Below are 20,321 nucleotides of genomic sequence, written 5' to 3' on the forward strand. Positions count from 1 at the left end.
ATGTTGCCTCAAAACTATTTTACTCTGTATACTATGTACTATCATAAACTTTGTATTTGTACACAAAAGTTGCGTAGTTGTGGTTTACACTTTTTATTGATAAAACACACACACACAGGTGTGGATGCAACAAAGTTGAAAAAAGTGTTTCGTTGAATACATATGTACATATTATATATGTATGTAAGTATACGCATGTATGTATGTATATACAGTATGTTTATATACAACAAATATGTAACTGCACTTATGCCTTTGTATATGTATATATGCCACTGTTTCCTCTCTATTGCTTTATATACCTGTTCCACTAAGTATATCTTGGTTGTGTATAAAAATCCAAAATTTCGAAGCATACATTCAGGCGTATACGCTAGCCCAGTCAAACACAACTTTATAATACAAAAACGGTTATTCATACATACTATAAAAGTATAAATATTTATAAAATACTGTTTGAAATCCAAAAATAACAACGCATACACACCAAAGCATAATTGAACGAAATAATCAAATTAGGCGCCTTACATTAGCTAGCGTCCTGTTTGCATTAATCGTTCGTGTATAAAATAATATGAGCCAGCAGTGTATTTGCGCGCCAGAACTTCGGCACCAGGCGGCCCACAATGACGCCAGTCTTCAGGCGCATATGGCGTTGTGTGGGTGTGTATGCGTATATAAACGTAGCACTGGTATTTAGGCCAAACGTGACGCCTGGTCGACAGGATGTCGATGAAAACTTCATTTGCCATATAAAAATATATTTACTCATTCACGTTTCGTTCCTTCAACTAACTGTACGTGTGACTACAACATGTTCTTGCTTTGCTATTCAAATTAGCAACAACAAACATGGTATAGCTCTGTAAATTCGAAACAAACTAAAATGAAAGGTTGGTCCTTAAAACTCAAAATCTGTGTCAATATGAGTGTGTGATAACCAGTAAATAACCATTTTATAACCAAAACTCATTTTTTTTTCAATATGAGTGGTTCCTATAAAATCGTTTTTCCTTCGCCTGTAAACTTATAAAAAGTAATATTACGTTGTTTTTCATTTTAGGTTGTAAAACGCTGTGTCTGCGTGGGGGAACGAACTTCTTAGGCATATTTGTCAGATATAAAATTTTGAAAACAATTTCGATTTTTAAGCCATTCTGAAGTGTAAATTTTTTAATAAAAAAACATTTTCTTCTGAAGCCGAATTTTATAGTTGCTGAACTCAGTTTGGGCTTGTAACATGTGTTTTATCCATTAGCATCATACAAGAAAGAAGACTCTACAAAAAATTTACATTTGTTATGCTTTCTGACCACCTTAATGTATCGACATACACATTTCTTTCTGAGTTAGCAGCAAACATGGCGTGCCTTTCCTCATTTTATTAGCATTCGTGTTATATTTCCAAGGGAAGTCGAAGCTTTTACTACCGGAGTCGGAGTTTTTATTACTTTTTTCTTACATATGTACCTTACTGTATACATAAACTCCAAAATAACTGCTTTCCTTTAAGTAGTAGTAAAGTTTTTACTTCATAGTCAAGGTTTCCTACTTACTCCATTAAGAAGATTGATTTAACGTGCTAAAATGTTTTCAATGAAGAGTTCTCAAATCAAACTCATTGAAAATTTCCAGAAAAAATGCCAAGCCATAATGTTTCCTTAAATCATGTAATTTTACAATTTCATTAGGCTCATTTTTAATCTCATACTGAAATCTGCTTTTCATATAAGATTAGAACTAACGACTTCTAGAAGCAAAAATATAATATATTCTACTAGGTCATTCCATACTGGTCGAAGTTAGAATGCTCCTATTTTGAAACCAAAGAAGTGAAACCCAAAAACCTAGGTTTCGTCTAGCAAAAAAGGGCATATTTTCAAAAACTTACTTTTCATATGTACATACATACATATATAAAATAAAATATTTTATTCAAAGAAAAGTGGAAAGTGTACATATATTTGACAGAAAATATTTTGATAAAAATTTCTCGACGTTTTGTATTTTTTTTTGTTAATAGTTATAATTGAACAAAAAAATCCTTCAAAAATTTCATTAAGATCGCTTTAGTAGTTCTCGAGAAATCTTGCCAACCGGTTCAAAAACACAGTTTTGTGAAAAACACGTTTAAAGACAGCGCATTTAGTCCAACTAGCCTCGAGCGCACAAGTGCTCAAGGCTGCATCTCCGAAAATATTACTCAGATCAACTAGAACAATACCTAATTTTCAACCGTATTGTTGTTACTAAAATACATTGGCTAGCTTTCACACATAGATAGATTTACAGGTCCTTTGTAAGGCCAAATAGAGGTTTATTATTAATATGAGCAAGACGTCAACGAGCTTTGCGAATGGATACTTGATATCTAATTCTGATACTTCTTCCAGTCCTTTGAACTGTAAAGCTCCTAGCTACCTAACAGCGTCTTTCGTATCCACTTCTCTGTAATTTCTAAACGTATCATCGTTAATACTGCTGTTGTTGTAGCGACAGAAAACATTCCTGAAGTAACTTCAAGGCATGGTACCGAGTTGACAGTCCTTGACCGGATAAAAATCCGGCTTCGTTCCGGTTACTTAGTCCCGACTTTCGTGGGAACGGGTTCGCGTACGTTGGAAGGACCAAGAGGAGAAGCACCTGGCTTCGCTAGGAATCTCCAATTGGCGCCACATAGCGAAAAGAAGAAACGACTGGCGCGCTGCTGTTAACTCGGCTATAATCGCGTAAGCGGTGTCTACGCCAGTAAAGAAGAAGAAGCGATTTTGATACTTTAATGGGAACTTAATTATGTTGAATAACTCAGCTATTTCTTCCATACGTAAATTATTTGATAGCCAATTGAAGACAACTATTTTATGCATAAGTTAAAAGGACTCGAACTACTTCAGAACCTAGTACATAATTTTAATAATTTTATAATTTTGCATTTATAACATTTTCCGTAGGTGTGAATTAAAGAAACTTTTTAGAAGTGATTAAAAATCCATTAAAATGTCATTTACAACATCAAACCATTACTTTTCACTTTATGTCAGAGGATATTACAACCAATCGCTTACAACGTTGAAGGATACATACAAACTACGAAATTTTTCACATTCTATTTGATTGTGTACATAGCAAGTATATATGTCTGTAAAGCTTTATTTATATGTGTCAATAGTAATGTCAACAATTTTGCTTTTGATTTCAACCGACTTCTTCAGCTCACTCTACTTCCAATACAATAGTTTTCAACAGTAATCCATATAAATCTTACATAATCACACATACATACATACACAACGAAATTTGAACAATGTGAGCAACCGAATTTAGGCCAGTCAGTCAGTCAGTCAAGCAAATACGAGTGTGTTAGTTATGTCAGCCAAGTTATTATGCTCATTTGTAAATACAACTATTGGCTCTGATATCCGGCGCACAGAAAAGTAAAAATTTTTATTTACTCGTCATCGTGAAGCATGCAATTTCGCGAAGTACAGTGACCGAATTGAGATTTCGCCGGCAACCAGCCGAGTATAATATTTGTGTAATAACTACATATACCAACATAAATACTTATGCATAAAAAAGTAGTAATATACTTGTATATCATAGTATTTGGCATGAATTGCAGAAATTTTGTTTGAAAGAACTTTCATTAAAGTATTTGAAATTTTCCACTGCGATAACATATTGCGCCTACGTTGAGTGGAGTTAGCGAGCGTTATTGAGTATTAAAAGTTAATGCAACTAAATTTAATTTAATATTTATAATCAGCAAGGAATATTTAAAGTTTGCCACGAAGTTTATATACCCCAAAAGGAAACATCAGAGAGAAGTTTATACAAATGATCAGCGAGACGAGCGATGGTCCACCATGGTCAAAGCGATTAAGGCACTAATGGTTAGCAATCGATAAGCTGGTAAATCATAGGGCTTCAAGCCAAGGATTGTCAGGTGGTTGTACAACATAATCACGTATGGGGGGTGGCTTGGGCCTCAAAAGCAAAACAGACTTCGGTAGGGCTCCAACTATCGAAGCTGCATCGACTTGCATGTATCTGCATGCTGCGTGCCATGCGCACATCGGTCATGTTGCCAAACATATACTGATCCAAAAGACAGCAGAAATATGTGGCGGAGGTGAGATAAACTCATCCCAGCATATGAAAGAATTAAGTGGTGTAATACAAGGGACAGCATTACCTAAAGGTCAACTTCAACAAGAAGTCAAGGTTACTCTTTACAGTGAGGCTGAATGCTTTCTTGCGAAAATTACCGACAAGGAGCCTGCAGACGCAGGATAAAAACCCTTGAATCCATGTTTCTAAATAAACCAGCAGAGTATTGGAATTTGTCAATATGCTAAGCATAGGTGGGTCGTTATAATATACAATAACAATAACAATCCAAAACTTTGGACACGTCTTTTTCTCCCGAAAAAGCTTGTCGGGAAAACCGATATTGGGCTCTCCGCTTTCACTGTAATAATAGGTCAATTGAAAAGTCCCTGGCTTACCATAGTAAAATCGCTCCAAATATTCGTGAATGATGTGATGTACGCGTTCAGTTGATATGTTAAGAGTGCCTGCTATGTCGAACAACTTCACTTTACGGTCATCCAAAATTATTTGATGGACTTTTTTTGATGTTTTCTTCAGTAACAACCTCTTTCGGTCGTCTACTGCGTTCACCGTCTTCGGTGCTCATTTCACCACGTTTAAACTTAGCATACCAGTCCTTGATGGTTGATTTTTCTGGGGCAGTGTCTGGAAACTCATCACTAAGCCAAGTTTTTGCTTCAATTGTATCTTTTCCCTTCAAAAAGCAATAGTCTTTCAACAGGCGGTAGGGCGTTTCAATTGACCATGTTATCGTAGCCAGCTTTAAGTTCAACGGCCAAAATTTAATACAAAAAACTCTCTTTTATGAGGCACCTAGACAGTATAACCTTGCAGGTCTACAAAGGTGTGGGACTCATTGGATGAATTGAGAGAGACCTCCTCAATACATTATTCTTGATTAGCCAGTATCGTACTATAGTCCTACCAATATTCGATTACAGTACTGTTATCTGGTCACCATGCACTGATACTCTCATCAACAGATCCGAAAGGGTTCAAAATAAATTCAATACCTACTTATCTTAACAACTAAATATATTCAAAAATATCCATGAACTTGACAAAACAACTCTTTTTGAAAAAATGCCATTTTTAATAGATTTTCGTGTGAAAAAAAGTTCTGAATACTTTTGGAGTGCAAGTGACAAACAGTTTAAACTGTAGTCTCAAGTATATTACAAATGTCTTATCTGTGCATAGACATATACATACAGTTATACCCAAAAACACACCTTATATTTATTGAAGCGATAACCTCAAAACTACCAGCCCAACTGCTTATCGGCAACTGGTAGCGTGTCACGTGTCAAAAAATGCTCCTGGTTTATGAGAAACAGCTGGTTTATATTAAACTTATCGATCGATAATTTATTTTATGCTTTTATGGCGTTAAACCCTCTGCTGAAATCGAATAATTATACTTAATTGTAGTTCGTTTACAAAAATATGTGGAGCCACAATTGTTTTTGCCACTCCAATTTCAACCATTTCGAGTGCAAAGCACTGAAACAGCTGTGTCTCATATTTATTTATTGCATTGTTTTATGTGCTTTGCTGTTGTTTGGCCATAAAACTTATAAACATATAAGCTGCACATTGGTAAATTTGTATGTACTCGCATTGACTTCATGTTTCATTGGCGTAATCAGCAAAGTGTTAGGCACACTCGTTGAAAAAATGGAGCGAAGGCCTGATAAAGCCGCCTGAAACCTTATCACTAAATGCCATTTGACTATATTTTACATAAGAAATTAATGAACTGACGCTTTGTGAGTGCATACAAAGCTACATATATATTTTGAGAAATGCAAAGTCTTAGGTTGATGTCAGAGTGGAAGCGAGAAGCGATAATAGTTAAAGCGAAGATCGATGCTAACAAAATGACCTTTTCAATGCACTGATTAAATTCTGTCATATTTTATCAGACGAACTTTATCGTTTTGTAAAAAAAAACTCAATATTTATTTTTAAGTGATTTTGTGTCGTGTCGTACCTTTCATCTTGAAAACTTAAAAAAATTCGATGCGATCATACTACATACATTAGTGTGCTAAATGTATACTTTACTTCACTATCAGTGTCTATGACATTGATAATATCGGACTTTTCAACTAGTCATCATGAGGTTTTTAAATGCTTTCAACCATAACCAGTTATATGAATTGTGAAAAGTCAATATCCATTGGTAATAGTAATTAAGAGCTCAGTATTAAACTTTTTAACTTATCATCGTGAGGTCAGCCAACCGTGGTTTATTCATGTTCTGAGAATTTTGGTCTATAATTTTCAAATCATTCATAATCAATAATCATTATACATATGCAGTATATAGGAGTTGGTGGTAGTACCGACCAGGTTTTATCTATTTTCTGTATCAATACAAGGTGTGTTCCAAAGTAAACGGGACTTTAAAAAACAAAAAACAAAGCAAATGGTTTTTCGGCAAAATCAATTTATTTTATCCAACATAGTCTCTTTCTGCTTCAATACAGCTTTTTGCAAGGTCCAAATGCATGTCGAACGAGTGTTTTAGCTCGAGTATGTGATGCCTTTTGAATGTCCTCTACGTCTGCATAACGCTTTCCTTTCATGGGCAAATGCAGTTTTCTGAAACGGAAGAAGACAAACTGCGATAAATCGATGTTTTGGCGATGTTCAATTCCATTTCCATGAATTTAAAATATTTAGTATCTAGAGGTTTGTAAAGTTTTTTTTTTTTGAGGATTTGAACACTTTTTAGTCATAAGGTGGAATACTCTTAAGGGTATTTATTACTTTGTTCTTGATTTGTATACTGGTAGATAAAAGAATAAAATTTAATTTAAAATTGCGTGCTATGGAAGTAGGCGTGGTGGTAGTCCGATTTCGTCCGTTTTCGCAATATGAAATACAAATATTTGAAGAATGTTTTGTACCGAATTTGGTTGATATCGGTCGAGCAGGTCCTGAGTTTATATGGGGAGTGGCCGAAGATACCACCCTATTTCATGCATTTTCACACTATTGTGTGTGTGAAAATATTTATAAAAAATATTCTTATAAGAATTATCCTAAGCGAATTTGGCTATTGTTGCTGCAGTGGTCCAAGAGATATGTACATACATTAAACCTATTAGAGGGCGAAGCCACGCCCACTTTTTTCAAAATTTTCAGCTCACAGGTGCCTCTTGCTACTGCAATGCGCAGTACCAAATTACAGTTCTACTATATATCATATTTTAGCGCTTAGCTATGGTACTTCATACGTTTTCGGTTAATATAATATAATTTTGTGGACGTGGCAATGGTTTGATTACGTCCATCTACAAACTCCTTCCTACAGAATTCTTACTTTTGTGACAAGGAACATGTGTACCAAGTTTCATCAAAATATTTAAATTTTTACACAAGTTACAGCTTCCACGGATGGACGGACAGACGGACAGTCACCCGGATTTCAACTTTTCTCGTCTTTCTGATCATTACATACAATTACATAACCTTAATCTCTCTCGCTTAGTTTTATTTGGTACGTACAACCTTTAGGTGAACAAAGCTATTATCCTCTTTAGTAACATGTTGCAAGAGTATAAATATTGGCCTCAAATATTCAGAGAAGCAATAAGCTGATAGCACAGCTCTACAAAAAAAAATGTTTTAAAGTCACTCTGAATATCTTAGCAAATTTTGACGGCTTCGAGTGTCCAGATTACGAATTTATTCAAGAAGATATTGGAAGTGCTCTTGTTTTTCCTATTATTACGTATATTATATTTTGATCAATTGTCGGCTTATTAATAATAAAATATAATTTTAAGGTCATAATTAGGGTTTGACGTCTCCTTTTCACATACAAAAGTATCACGTAATCCCCATCCCAAACCCCTTAACCCAAAATATGCTAAAAGTGCCGGAAGTTTTCAAGGTCAGGTTACGGCAATTCATGAAACATAACTTTAAAACTTTCAACTGGAAAAATATAAAAGAAATTCGAAGGCTTTTAATAGCAACGTAATAATATTTAAGGCTTCATTATTCCTTTCCAAGGGCGACACCCTTAAACATAAATCAATTTTTGTATTAACTTTATGGTTTAACTTCTATAGCTTAGTACGCAGCTCTCAAGAAACGTAAAAACTTCATATAAAAAAACGCTTAAGAAACGGTCCAGAAACGTTCCTGCGATAAAGTTAGATGTGCTAGTACGCAGCTCTCAAGTAATTGCTCAAGAACAAAAATACATTATTTCTCAAGTAATTTTGACAGCTGGTTACGCATTGTGAATGATCCACATTAGAAGAGCAAGAGAGAATAAACAAAGTAAACAAACTTTGTGCGTATGTATGTATGTATGTATGTGTATGGTAACACAAATATTTTCATTGAGATCAAAGGAATGTTGTTGATGATTGGTTGGTTTTATACAACATTTCAAAATGGAACATACTTTATAATAATGATTTCAACTAATTTAGGATGAATTTGACGATTACTTCGAATTTCCTGCAAGAAACAATTGTTGATTTGATGTTTCTTCGCAAAACCAGGTTTGCCATATTCACATTTTATTGAAAAAAAGTATTAAAAATTAGTACTAGCTTTCTTAAGAGCTGCGTACTAGCACAAGTAACTTTATCGCAGGAACGTTTCTGGACCGTTTCTTAAGCGTTTTTTTATATGAAGTTTTTACGTTTCTTGAGAGCTGCGTACTAAGCTTTACTTCAGAAATAATGTATTTTTTTCTTGAGTAATTACTTGAGAGCTGCGTACCAACCTTATTGCTCTAAACTATTCCTATATGTAAACTTCAGTAAGAAAATCACCTAAAGTCACTTTCGAAAGTCTCACTGATTTTTTATTGAAATATTCACTTAATTTCCATGCTTGGCGCCAAAGGTACTGTCGACTTGACTCCGCACACCCATAGCACAATGTATTCCGCCTCAATGACTGCATTAACATAAAATTATATGACCTATCGCTCGCTTCTTCTGCTCACGCTCATGTCTTGCTCACATATGTACATATTTGTATGTGCTTTCATAGAACTTTTTATTTCTCTTTTATTTTTCTTTATCGAAATTCGCGTGAATTAATAAAAGTAAACAAAGTAGAAGTCATAAACTGTGTGTCGAGTTAGGCAATCGCTGCCAGACATTGACAATCACGCCAGGCTGTCGAAGCAGCAGCAGTGGCACAAACTCGTGAGGCATAAAATAAATACTTATATAGTTATCTGATGCTTAGCAAACATAAACTTAAAAACTTTTATCGTTTCGTTTTGCTTTAAAGTGAAATTGTGTAGATATGTATGTATTTCTCTATGTGAGTTTGTAAGTGGTAAGCAAATATTTTATTTGCTTTATGTTTATTACTAATTTTATACTTGAAAATATATGTATGTAACAGGTCAATTGAAAAGTCCCCGGCCTGCCAAAAACATTTTTTTCATTTCTGCATAATTCTCTTCAAGGGTGATACACTGATTGTAGCGATCCTCCAACTTTGCTGTAGCACTTTTGTAGTACGATTTGTCCTTGGCTTCAAAATAGGCCTAATTGTCAAGGATCATCTCTTCATTCGACGGAAATTTCTTCACAACGACTATTCTTTTGCGATCTGGTAACATGAAATAGCCTGATCTGGAGAATACGGTGAATGCAGAAGCAATTCGAAGTTCAATTCATGGATTTTTGACATCGTTTTCACTGCATTGTGGCATTGTCTTAACGAAACAGCTCTTTCTTTTTCTTCTAATGCCGCCGATTTTCAGCGATTTCGTCCCCCAGAAGACCCAAAAATTCTGCTATGGTCCTTCCTTTTTCAAAGTAGCCAAAAAAATATTCCACGCGCATCCCATAATACCACCAGTCGCCATAAGCTAATGGTCCGACACCTGTTAAATTTATACACGCTTCTAAGGTGCCTTCATTAGATTTGGTATTTATATCTTGGATATAAGTTTCTATCTGTTAAAATACTCTTCAGAACCTAACTCTAACTAATCCGCATTCCATTTTTGTTAACTTGAAATTGCCAACTGATCTAACAGTGTGATATCACACAATCTTGACGGTCAATCGACCGGCCCAAAACGTGAAATTATCTGCACACCGAAGTGTTCTCTTAATAAATCCATTTACCGATACATGTGTGGGAAGTGGCGTCGTCTTGTTGAAACCGAATGTAGTCGAGAAGACGAGCTTCAATTTCAGGCATCAAATAGTCGGTGTCATGGCGCTATAACGGTCTCCTTTGACGGTTAAGTTCTCACCAGCATCATTTTTTAAAAAGTATGAACCGAGGATTCATCGGCCCACAAATCCGTTTTTTGGATGAAATGGCAGCTCTTGAAACCCTTCAGGTTTCTCTTCGTCGCAAGTGCGAATATTGCTTTCTGGCTCCAAATCGTCGGATCTTCTTGGAACTTTTCAAGAGCCAATCGAGCTAAGCGATTTCGCTTGGGAAGGTCGAGCGGCTTCAGCTCTTCCTCAAGCTGTATTTTGCATGCTTTCATTTTAAGATCTCGACGTAAAATGAGCCAAGTCGTTGCATATGTCAGTCCGAGTTGATGGGAATGGCGCCGAATCGACTCTTCACGGTCTTTGTGTACAGTCGCAGCTACGGCTGCTATATTTTCTTCACTACATGCTGGACGTAGTATATTCGGTCGAATATTATTCAATAGTGAATGCTAGGTCTCAAGATGGGTGATGGTGTGGCGAATAGAACTTCCAGCAGGCCGATTATGTTGAGCATAAGTTCAGCAAAGCGCACAAAACACATTCTTTACAGAAAGAGAATTTTCTGAAGTTGAAAGATTTGTAAACGTTTTTCAAGCGTAAATCTTTCAGTGATGAAATGCCAAACTATACTGAACCAAAATAATATGACAACTTGACAAAAATCACGCGTGATCTGTCAAAAAAATTGAAAAAAAAATATCTCTACTTAGATCACCCGTTATAAGTGATCAACGTGACTTGCTGAGTCCATTATGTCCGCCTTTCTGTTTATTCACGAACTAGTTCCTTAAAATCTAAGTAACACTTCTAATGTAAATAGTACTCCATTCTAGCCGGTGCCATTTCAATATATTGCAAAACGTATATTTACATCGTAAACAGTTCCTAGAATCAAAAAGTGTTGTTTACAATTATTTTTGCGAGTTATCATAGATAGGAAGTAAGGCAGGTCTAACTAAGGGTATAACTGAACATTTTATAGTCCTGTAACTTGCACGGATCAAAGCAGGCGAAATACTTTTACATAGGTTAGGGCAAGTTTTTACCCGATTTTATTAATTTAATGTATCAAGATACCGATATACATATGTATTATAAATTCAACTAGAAGTTTAAAAATCTTTATTTTATTTATAATTGGAGCTAAGAAAATAATTTTTTTGATTCAACTCATTTTTGACTCAAAGAAAGATTCTCCCCGTGCTTCTATAGTACATATATCTCAGAGATTGCTCAATATTATCGGCAAAAAGTCGGCAATAAGCACTGCGGTCTCCATAATTTCATGTCCATCTCGACTAGTTTTAGTTGATATAATCAACCGTTAGGTAAACATAACTATTATACTCTGCAACAGCATGTTGCAAGGGTATATAAATGGACACCTTTTTGTCCCACATTATTACTAATCTATATTACATGGTATTAGAACGGAAATAGTATATCATAAATTATATCATACAAATCCTGAGAAATAAAAATTCTATATAAATAAACTATTCCGTGAACTTTGATATCAAACTTGTTAATAAATAAATGCATTATTTGATTGCTTAGTAGATTTATTGCTAAGCAAATGAATTTCAAATCAGAACTATTTGGCGACACACCCTGTGTTATTAGCTTCGCTTGCCCTGCTCAGAAAGTTCACTGTAACTTGTAGAATGCATTTTCGTTAAGAACAATATTTATTTTTAACATTGGCTGGAATTTATTCATACACATTTATACATATGTATGTATGTATGTGTGTAAGTGCAGTAACCGCATGCATTACTCTATGTGTGCTGTGTGTACATATAAAATCACTGCCCAAAATGGTGTTGTGCCGCTGCCAATGGCGAATGGCGGGACACACCTTAATGTACTTTGTCAACAGCTGACGGCATAATGGACTCGGTGGTTTATTTATAAAATTGCATCAAATTACGCATTTTGTTTGCGAAACGCAAGCATGCTCACACGCATATACAGCAATGTGCCTATTAAGAAGAATGGCTAAAAAAATTAAAATAATTGTTAAAATTATTAATTTATGTATTGTTTTATTACAATTTTTTGTTTAATTACTATTTATAAACGCAAATCTTGAACTAATAAAAAAAATAAAAGAATAAAATAAAACCGAAATCCAATTTTTGTATCTTAATTGATCAATAATTATAGGTTGGGCCATATAAAATTTTAAATTTCGAAGATAGGGCGTAAAAGATGGAGTGTAGCGTTTGCTGTATGGCACGTAGCGCCGTCCTGCTGGAACCAAATGTTGTCCAAGTCTTCCTCTTCAATTTGCTTGAAGAAAAATTCTAACATTGCACGATTTTTTCGAAGAAAAATGGGTCGATGATTCCACCAGACCAAAATCCGCACCATACAGTGATTCGTGCTGGGTGCATTGGCTTCTCGACGATTACATGCGGGCTTTCTGTGCCCCAAATGCGACAATTCTGCTTGTTAACGTAACCATCGGGTGGAAATGAGCCTCGTCCGAAATGATGATTTTGCGGTAAAATTGACCATCCTCGGTCAAACGATCTTCTGCCCAATCTGTGAACTGTAGAATAGTGAATAGCGACCCATTTCGTAAATTTTAGACTTTTTACTCAATATCTGTCACTTTCCGAATGGTATTTGACGTTTCCAATGTCGAAATATAGATAATTCAAATTTAAAATATTATCAGTTACTTCTTTTTAACAAAAACCATCTGATCAAAATTGACCCGGATTGACAAAAACTAGTTTTCATAAATTTTAATACAATTCTTTATTATAGCCCTCAAAATATGTTCTTCAGGCAATACAATCATGTCAATGCTCACAGATGACCTTCAGAGAATTTTGCTTTTTTTTGGTATCGGCGCATTTTTGGAGCACCATTCGCTAGACTGCTGGACAGTTTCAACGTTATATTCAGAAACCCACGTACACCATATGCGCATTAAGAGTATGCTCTGCGTTTCGTATGGTATCCGAAGATGCTGCCCTAGTAATTGCGGGATTATCCCTACTAGACCTCTTTGGCTGTGTTGAGTCTTTATATAAGAGATGTTAAGATCGTCTATTATATTCCTGTTGCCAACACGATGATTTTCAAACACTATTTCATTAACTTCCGACTTTCACTGAAAGCTTTGTGCCCCTCAAATACTTATATTCGTCATAAAGTAGGCACCACAAAACACTTCTGCAAGGCTTACGTACTTGTGATTCCAACGGATACACTAAGTTTCAAGCAATAATAGGTTGTTAATTCTTTTTTTTAAGTAAAAATCGTGAGAAAGACGTTTGGCGTAGTTATTATAATACACACTAATTGACATATGGAGATCAAACTTTACACGAACATACAAAAGTTTTTACCTCTCAAGGAATCGGCTCTAATATTGCTTTATATTTATATATATATGCTTTAATATTCGAATCTTTTACACTTTTAAATATTAATTCCATTCCTTGACCTGCTTCTGAAATATTTTCGAAACATTTATGAGATTTTTCGCTCAAACAAGCAATTATCATCAATTTACTCGATAGTTGCGATTAGAAGAAGCTTTCACTATTAAATTCATCACTTAAATTGCATATCAATGCCAAAACTATATATACATTTTTCAATAAATGCATTCAACTGTTTCATTATCAGCATAATTGTCTGCATCATGTCACAGTTAGATTATATAGATTACATGTCTCATAGATTAATCTATACATTAGTTTTATGACCATATAATTATCTGTCTTTATGTCATTTGCTGATAAACACTTTTTTCTATTTTTGTCCGCACGCGTCCAACTCATTAATGACTAGCATTTTTATATTATAAATGACATTTTATTGTTATGGTTCTATAAAATAGGTTTGTATGGATGATCACTGGGAGAACTTGAGTACTTGTTTTTACAGAGATCATGCTATGTGGCTAGCGTGCTTGAAATTGGTGGCAGAACTATGTTATTCGTAACTAAAAATTAAATAAGCAGACGAACTTCAGACACTTAGTATAGGTTAGATTAGATGGCTGATGAAAGATGGCACCTGAACTGGTATATGCAGTCCTTTGTGAAGCCATAGAAACGAAGAACTACTGTGTTCTGGCTTATACATAGATGCTTCTGCAAATGGCGTTTGTTAAGATTCACAACTTTGCAGCATTAATGCAATAGGACAATGGCCTGTTAAAAGCCCTACAACTAGGCAGAGGCTAGCCTTACTTAAAGCGAAGAGATCACTAGATCTCCGGCGACCAATCTTGGGCCAAAAGGCTTTTGCGACAATGCTCATACTCCGATCTCGATATCTCATCAACCAATAGGGAGCTTATTTTTCTATAAACTATATACTTACTTATGAACTTAAATTCTCTGCTAATGATATGTTTACCGTTTTCTGTTATGCTTTTTCTTACTAACCTTTTTTTATTTTAGTTCCCACGTCACATTTGAGGTTATTCCCTGTTTTGTTTGCACAATTCTACACTGTACTGGTTCTTACTAGTTCATGCCACCCCCAAGTTCCTGCAGTGCTTGAATATTCACCCATTATTTACATATTAAATCTATATAATCCCAATAGATAAAATCAATTTGTTCATTTGAATTTTTAAATCCATTCAATTACCCACGAATGGTTGACTTTCAGTGAAAATGTTCTGCAACAATTTAATTTAAATTTTTTGATTGATAATTTAATTACTCAGTCACAGTGCTGCGTGATTTCAATGACCCGTTAATTGCGGCAATAACATTTGGGGTAATTGCCACCAATTAAATTGTCGCTATATTTACTGTTATGTGCGTGTGTGCGTTGCGTTTGCTAATGATTGGCAATCAGATTATATTTCGATATGTTCATGTGCACGTATGTACTTATGTATATATATGATGTTTTCCGAATTTAATCGAAATCTGTCTACATTGAACATGTGTTTTATGGTCATCGGTAGTTTTATAACCAAGATATGAACTAATGAAAGTCGTGGCATGAGAAATAAGTAAGAGAATAGGTTTGGTTATGTTATCGGGCTGATATTTGTGGGATCGCAAATGAGCTCCCTCGGACAGCTAAAGACTGGTCCGTTGTTATGTCCCGAACTTTTAAAACTGATCTGAAAAAACTGAACTAAAAAGACTCACACAAGGTCCACAGACAGCCAGCGCACTTTCTTGCGAACTCATCAGCTATGGAGATTCCAGTGATTTTACTGTAACCGGGCACACAAACTTGTCTGATATCGAAATATTTTAATACTATTGCTAAACTTATGCAGAAGATTTTTCACGAAAAGGTGACTTCATCTCGTCATCATGCCGCATATAGGCCGATACTAACCTGAGTTCTCTCGTTTCCAACATGGTTCTCAACATCTTATTACTTCTTCCCCTTAACACAGAGACATTGTTGTTCAACCGCGACTCCTGGATTAGCACAACATCGATTTTGTCTCCTACCAGGCGATCGCTGAGATTATAAAATGGTTAGTCTGAAAGATCTTTATCACCCAGTCTCTTCTTCATAAGTGCGAATACTCTGCCATCATCATTTCCGCTGCCGTTGTCCTCGAACGGCTGCTCGAGACTCATCCATATATTGACGATCCGCATTCAGTGTTCAACGCATCTGAAGGGACAATATCGGTTTCCACGACGGTTTTTTCCTCGCCTCTCTTCTTCACCTTCGCTGGTGGACTCTGTGGTCTTTTTCTTTGGCAATTGTTGAGCGGATCCGCAGAACTACACTCTCGAAGCCATAGTTTATGGCCCCTTAATGTCGAGTGTAAAAGATAAATTATAATAATTAATACTAAAAATTTCATTTTTTTTTATTTATTTGCTTATCAGTTTTCTTTTAATTTAATATAATTTTTGTAATGAAATGACCTAAGATTATTTTTTCAGTATTCATATTCGCAAACATTGACCCCTACGCTGGCAGTTTGGTCTGCCTCTAATTAGTCAAGGAAAAAGTACCAAAGTGTTGAGTCTATCGCTTATTACAAAGCGTCACAGAAAAGGCAAGCATACTTCATGCTTTTCAATAAAATAGCGCAAGCGTGTTCAAAAAGTGACTTAATTAATGTATATAGCATACAATTAGGCGCTAAAACGCACTCAAGCCCATAGTGGTCATGCAAAGTAATGCTTGACTGCTTTTAGGCGCAAATGGCAGGCAAGGCGAACTAAATTCATTTGAGTTCATTTAATTTATTCCTATAAGAAATGTTGAACCTGCGCCTTTTTGTATATTTTTCAAACCCCGCCTTGACTCCCTTATATATTTTTTATTCTTGTTTACTTATGTATCTGTAGACATGGGTGGCTAGTAGACACAACCCGCTGTGTTAATATTTTACTGTCGTCATAACGGCACTTAAAACCGGCACTGCATATGCGTTATGGCACCGTTATACTCACCATCTTCACCGAGTATCTTCGCTACGCCCGCGTCGCACTGCCTTTGTCTATCGCTCGCTTTGAATTAAGTGAAAAACACTTGTGACAAGTGCTTTTTAATGTGGCTTCAACCGTCGCAGCGCCCTTTTCTCAATTGCAATCACTCAGCAACGCCAACGATGATGACTCGACCGGCTTGAAAAAATTTCGCTGACATTTGCAGATTTGTTGACGACTTGTTTTCGTTTTTTCCGCTTTGCATATTTTTCCATATTTATATGCAGAGTTGCATTTACGGTTGGGTGGTTAAGCTAATTTATTCTGTATAAATATAGCTCTGTGTTGTCGCCGTAGTCGTCGGAGACTGTCTCTAAGCTGTTCACAAATTTGTAGTGAATTTAGATTGCGTTGCTGATAAGAGAATATTTATTTTTAAATTTTGTAAATTTATGTACCCTGGACAAGGTATTTTAAGTTTGCCACAAAGTTTACAACACCCCGAAGGAGACGTGGAAGATCTTATAAAATATCTATATAATTGATCAGCATGACGAGTTGAATGGATTTAGCCTTATCTGCCTATCCGTCTATACTGTCTGTATATCCATGAACTAGCTCCCAAGTTTTTGAGATATCGATAAAAAAGATTGAACACGTCCTTTCCACCACAAGAAATTGCTGATTCGTCGGAACCGCCGATATCGGACCCCTATACCATATACTCGTAGCTGCCATACAAACTGAATGATAGGAACTAAGTGCTTGCATGGAAAACTTTTTCAGTCGACGAGACATCCTCGCAAAATTTTGCACGGGTTATTATCTAAAGCAATAACACAATCTCTAAATTGTTCAGTTCGTACCACTATATCATATAGCTGCCATACAAACTGTTCGTCGAAATCATGTTCTGGTAAGAAACCTTTGCTATTTGCTTTGGTGCAGCCGAAGTTAACGTTTCTACTTGTTTTGTGGTCATTTTTTTTTTGTATTTTAATCGCTAAGTAGCGTTTGCCAAGTGCATTTATGTGATTAATTGATTATGGATTTTCCCCTTTGCATACTTTTATTGATTGCCAATTTGCTGACTTAACACGTTTTCAATTACTCGTTTGGGTGAAAGGCCTCAAAAATTAATTTACAGTGATTGAGTAGATGGAGATAACGGGTAATCCAAATAGGTGTAATTTTTTCAATAGCCTTTTTTTGACAGATACCGCGTGATTCGTGTCAAGCTGTCATGTTGCTTTTGTTCAGTATGGTTTGGCGTCCAGCACGCAGTGAAGAAAATATAGCAACCGAGTCGATTCAGCGTCGTTCTCAGCAACTCAAACGGACTTATGGAACGACTTGGCGCATTTTACGTCGAGATCTTAAATTGAAAGCTTACAAAATACAGCTTGTGCAAGAACTGAGACGCTCGATGTTCCGAAGCGAGATTGCTTCGCTCTATGGGTTTTTGAAAAGTTCGAAGAAGGTCCGACGTTTTTGAGCCAATTTTGTTCAACGATGAACCCCATTTCTAGCTCAATGGGTATGTAAACAAGCAAAATTGCGGCATTTGGTACGAACAACAGCAACCTGAAGAGATCCAAAGGCTGTAATTTCATCAAGAAAAACAACGGTTTGGTGTGGTTTGTGAGATGGTGGAATTATCGATCCATATTTCTTCAAAAATAATGCCAGTGAGAACGTAACCATCAATGACGACCGTTATCGCGCCATGATAACAGACTATTTGATGCCTGAAATTGAAGCTCGTGATCTCGGCGACATTTGGTTTCAACAAGACGGCGCCACTTCCCACACATTGCATCAATCAATAGTTTCATTGAGAAAACACTACGCTGAGCAGATAATTTCACGTTTTAGGAGGTCGATTGGCCACCAAGATCGTGTGTTATCAAACTGTTCCTTTAGAGATATGTAAAGTGTATGTGGACAATCCCGCTTCGATTCAAGCCTTGGAACAAAACATCAAGCGTGTCATTTGCCAGTTGCCAGTTAAAATGCTCGAACGAGTCATCGAAAATTGAACCCAACGGATGGTCCATCTGAGACGTAGCCGCGGCCAAATTTTCAAAGAGATAATCGTCAAAAAATAAACGCCAAAGAATGTTATTTCGAATGATATCACATTAAATTTGAAGTTTCTGTGTTTTTTCTTTCAAAAAGTAGCGAACCTCGAAATGTCTCACCCTTTATGTTATATATTATATTGAAGCTGGGGTAATTCGTAACCAAAAATATTCAATATGGTTAATTCTGCTAAGATATCTTACATATGTATTGATATAATCATTGGCGGATTCAGAGGGGGAAATGGGGAAAATTTCCCGTGGCTGGACGAACAGGACGAACATGCTTCAAGACAGATTAATCGGCCTGTCGTTGCTACACACGCTTCATGACTTTGAAGTCACTGCAGAAGAAGTTCTCGAAAGATTCTAAAACTTGTCCCACACATCATTTTGTTTTGTGAAATTTTTCAATTCAATACACGAACTGACTACAGTACCATATATTGCAATAAACTATCTCACTCGCACGCCTACGATTTATAATATGTTTATCCAATTTAATAGGATTTGAAATTATGATATTAAACTCTATAAAGACTACAATAGAACTATTTCTGGATCCTCCTCTGATATAATATATAAAGTCGACCTGAAGCTTAAAATTCATATTTTAAGTATATGGGAGGAAGGGGTATTATTGAACCCTCTCTTAGATATCAAAAACCTAAACAATACTTTTTTCACATTTTTGAATAAAAATTAAAAATTTTCCTATTAGTAGTACCTTTATTTTGACCCAAAAAATTATCACTGATTATAGCAGATTCTTCTTCTTGCCTTGGTTTACGAAACCCACAGTTGTACCAAAGCTTAAATATTTCAAATTAATGTTGTTGACACTTTACGTTACTAATTTAATGACATACATACTTAGTTACAAATCACTCACGCTACGCCCAAAGGTTACTTATACGCCATGACAGCATTCCGAACTGCGAGTAAGTTGTGAATGACTTCATCACTTGACTTAAGTACCGCTGTGAACGTAGTTGCCAAACATTTGTTCACACATATAGGTGTGTCAACAATGTGAAAATTTGTAGCAACAACAAAAACATACTTTACGTGTACCTATGTATATATGTATACGAGCAACTGTGCGTTTGTTTTCCTCCCGCACGTGAACTTGTGCATTTCTATGGCCGCCACGTCTATGCACTGTTTTATTTAAATTATGTCATACACATGCGTGAATTTGTAATGCCACAAGTGTGTATGAAGTGAATAAGAAATCTGCACAGTGCAAGTCTCTTCAACGATTTCAGTGACCGTTGAGGGGTCGTGGCACGGCATTGCACTTGACAGTGCCGCCGAGAGACGCCTGGTAGTAGGCAAAGTGCTCATATGCTGACCTTGAATAGCATTTCTGTGTATGTTTGTGTGAACAAGAATGAAAGTGTATGTATAACTACTCAGAAATCATAAAATTTAAATAATGAAATCACTTTCTCCGTGACTTCTCTTACATTTTGTCTCGCACAAGTTGCAACATTTTCATCTGTCCCACTTTG

At 35.8% G+C, this 20,321-nt stretch overlaps 1 protein-coding gene across 3 annotated transcripts in view; it reads left to right on the top strand.

Annotated features, from left to right (window-relative positions):
- Positions 1–20,321, top strand: part of LOC105232409 (non-lysosomal glucosylceramidase) — a 36,279-nt gene that overhangs the window by 1,406 nt on the left and 14,552 nt on the right. The window lies entirely within an intron of this gene.

The sequence above is a fragment of the Bactrocera dorsalis genome, chromosome 1 (assembly GCF_023373825.1).
Source record: "Bactrocera dorsalis isolate Fly_Bdor chromosome 1, ASM2337382v1, whole genome shotgun sequence".
Taxonomy (NCBI): Eukaryota; Metazoa; Arthropoda; class Insecta; order Diptera; family Tephritidae; genus Bactrocera; species Bactrocera dorsalis.